A 4,197-nucleotide genomic window follows, 5' to 3' on the forward strand; every position below is an offset into this window, starting at 1 on the left:
ACTGCCCACCTTCATTCATTCAGAAATTATGTTTAAATAAAACCATGAATGCTGCGATTTTCCAAGACAATCAGATTGCATTGCAGATGACTTCTTGAAGCTATAAAAATTAGAAAAAACTATTTTTCCCAAATGAAAATCAGCATTCTCACATAATCTTACCACTGCCAAATGCTGTAGGCTAGTCACAGACAAAAGCTGGTGCCAACACCACTGCAAAATGGCACCGGTAATGTAAGATGGTACAAGAGACACAGCTCATTTTGTGCTACAGTAGATGAGCTTCAACAAATACCATGAATTATGAAGAGTTCACCATTAGTGTGGCACAGTACAGCAACACTAAGGACTTTTTGTGTATAACATACAGATGTGTGCTTTATATTATACAGTGTTCTGATTCAGCAGGAGAGTAAAACATTTGGCCATGAAACCACAGTGCCAAAAGTAGCTAAGTCATTACAGGATGAATACTGTCATTGGTACCAGACCAAATGTCTGCACAAGATGAGCTGACAACAGTTCAGCCTGCCATACAGCTGTTTTACCACTGCTGTGTTTAAGACACACATACTTTGTAATGATTAACACTGGTCAGATTTAGTCAACTCAAGAAGCCAGATTAAAATAAAAAGGTTTATCATCATTGGTTTAATGTCTCCTATACGCAAGCCCACAGCTCCAAACATTAGTACGTTTGATTCTGAAAATGTAATTTTAAGATTCTGAAATTGCTTTCCACAGCTGGCTTTTCTTTTTTTCTTCAGTTGACACATTACACATGGGTCACTGCATTTTACAGAAAAAAAAGACTGACCAAAAAAAGGTTGGCTTAAAAATCTGAACTTCTCACTGATCTTAATAAAGACCAGATGAGAAAGACAAGAGCTATTATGAAGAGAGCTATTTCTATATTCAGAAATAATTATAGCACAGAATCTAGTTATAACTACATTTGAATGTCCACACTTTTAAGTTTTAATGTCTGAATATTTGAAAAGACTGACATAACGAGCACTAAAAGATATTAGACATGCTGAAATGAAGACAGACAAAAGTATTTTTTTATATAAAAATGGTCTTTATTTCTTCAATACAAGGTAAACTACTATTGCAGTTTAAGACCAACACAAAAGTTGGACAGCAAATTGCTTAACAGTCTCCTAAAGGCTGAAAAAAAAGAAACCCATGAAAGCTAAAAGTTATGCAGTATTTCAAGTATAACATCTAAAAAAGATGAAATGATCCCTAAATTTAACTAAGTACCTCTGCTGAAAATGTATTAAAATCCGCATTTGCTAGGATACCATCTTACCTTGTTGAGAAATACAGGTCTCCAAAAACTCAAGTATTCAACAGACTCTTTGGCCTGCCGGTATCAGGAAACTGTTTTCTTTTATATATATATATATAAAGTCCTTTGGAGTCAGGCATTCTGACAGACATCCATTTCCTTACATTTTGCATTGCAATTCTGCGTTCCAACTCAGGCAAGCCCCCCTATTGTATTTCAAAACCATTTCTTGAATAGTTTACTCATACATCCTTGTGCAAAATGGGAATCAGGAAATGGAATGGTACAGGAAGACAATACAGCCTTTTGTTTAGAAAGTCAGCAGTGCTGGTAATCTTCATAAAAATGTTAAGGTTTACCAAATAGGAATGTATTTCACCTTTAAAACCCTTGGCTTTTTTTTCCCCCCCTTTCTTTTATTTTAAAAAAGGACACCTGCAGTAGTAAGGAAACTGAATTTGCAATCACTTGTATTTATAAAAGCACACACATTCCTCATTTTCTTACATTTGAAGATCAAAGGAATGTCTGTTTCATAATGTAGTAATAATATGCACAGTTTAAAATATTTTCTATTACAAAATACAGTATACAAGAGGGTGAGGCCAAAGTCTATTACTGGAATATACTCCAAAGTGTTAGCACTGAATCATGTAAAAAAAAAAAAAAAAAAAAAAATCACATTACATGGTAGGAATAGATGGGAATTTTTACAACTTAAATGCTCTATTTCAGTGGGATCAAAGGTATACTGTTTACTATTTTCAAGAGACTTTAGTAAAACTAGGGTATTTCCAAAGAAGCTTTAAAAGATTTAAACACAAGCATAGGTCACACCAGAACCTAGAACCTCCTGCAGTAACTGGGGCTACAGAAAGGATTCAAGAACTAACAAGTGTATAACACATAAATAGAATGAGATGGTTTATCATATTTTGTCCAACGTGGGGAAAAAAAAAAAAATCCCACAAGAACATCAAATTGGAGGAACTGCTATGCTCCAAACCACTCCTTCGTAATTCATCCTCTAAAGCTAAAATGAATCTAAAAGTACATAGCGTGTCAAATTTTAATTTTGAGGGACAGGATGAGGAACAAAGCAAAAAAAAAAAACACACCACACACCTCAACACCCCCACCCACCCCAGGCCTGTCTGCAATATTAATTGCAAGACATCATAGCAAACGGTTGCAAGAGACAGTATTGCTGCATAAACATGACTAATTAGCATGCTACAATCATAACGCTTAAGACCTGTGCAATTACCAAAATAATTTAAATCCTAAACAAATCCATGTTGCTTCTTTCCTATGTCAAAATACTTATTTTGTAAAGAATTCAGTTTTCTTTAAGTATATGCACACTGACCTGCACTTTCCTCCTCCGAGATCCTGAAGGATTTATATTTCAACGTAGAAGCAATTTAGTGTCTTGGATCTCTGAAGAGTACCAGTGTTAAAACATGCATGGTTTATAATTATCTTAATGAGCATTATGTTAGGAAATTTAAGGCTGTATCTCAGTTTACAGAAGAACCAATGAAAAATTTAAGAGGCTACGTATAAAATTATATAAATAAAAACAGAAACAAAGTCTGTTTAACCTGTACACAGAGAGCAAGTGGATAAGAAAAGGAAATCAGGAATTAAGTATTTCTATAAAGAATGCCATGTATTTTTACTGGGAACACAGGTGACAAGTATATACAACATTTCAATCTCTGATTATCCACGTACAACTAGGAAAAAGATTTACAAGGGTTTGGGTATTCAACTAAACAATCAGGTAAAAAAACACCGTTAGAAAAACTAAGCCTCACCAATTTCAAAGGAACAAAACCAGAAAGCACTCACTCCTTAAAAAAAAAAAAATCAAGCTAATGCCTAAATTTAGTAAGATATCTTGTTTAACACAAAAACAGCTATCCAAGCTTATAAGCCACCCTGTAAATAAAAATTTGAAGTTCTGACAAACATTTCTCAAAATGCAATCAGAACTAAAATTATTGGCACAGAAAGCAAAAAGGGAATGAGGAAAAAACCAGACTGTACAGTTTCCAAAATGCTATGTTCTTCTGAAGTAGTAATTTCAACCTGTTAAAACATATAGTCCAGTAGAAATTTTACTTTAAAAAAAACACCCTCTACTTCTGAAAAACAAACCTCCAGTAAAACAACTTCTGTTGCTAAAGCACCACCCCCACTAAGTCACTTGTTGGTTTTGTCTTTCAAAATAAAGGACATGGCCTTAAGATACTATTTTTAACATTACTTATAAAATCAATATTTGAAAGAAAAAGTATTTCCTCACAGAGTATTTTGTCCTTTCATCAGCAAAAGGAGGTAAAATACAACTGGATGAATATCAAAGAACACAGCAGTAGCCATCATGGCATTATCACCAGTCAGTAAGTTACCAAACTGCTATTTCCCAAGTGTGCCCAGGAAATTGCCAGTAATGTTTAATAAACCAAAACCTGGTAAAAATTCTACTACAGAGCCAGTTATACATGATGTGCATTAAGCATATTCCTTTTTGGTGTCTATCAGGGTCTTTGGATTTTTTTTTTATGTACATTTTGTTTCATTTAAAAAATCTAACAAATTAAACTCACAATAACAGGAGAGTATTAGCTAAATTGAAACACAGTACATTTATCAGTTAAAACTAAGTATCCAGAGAACAGGCAGAAATAAGGGGCTTCATACTGGGACCTCATCTCTCAAGTCACAACGATCGCTCAGTTTAACTTACGTTACTTTCCCCCTGCTATTCCCTCCCTGCTATTTCCATTGCCAGCAATGGAAATCTGTATGTGAGTGAGAAATTACACTCTGTGTAAAAAGAGCAACAGTCTCCTTAAATCTATTTCAATGTGGAGTAAAGTATCAGTTCCTGCATA

The sequence above is a fragment of the Strix aluco genome, chromosome 5 (genome assembly GCF_031877795.1).
Source record: "Strix aluco isolate bStrAlu1 chromosome 5, bStrAlu1.hap1, whole genome shotgun sequence".
Lineage (NCBI taxonomy): Eukaryota > Metazoa > Chordata > Aves > Strigiformes > Strigidae > Strix > Strix aluco.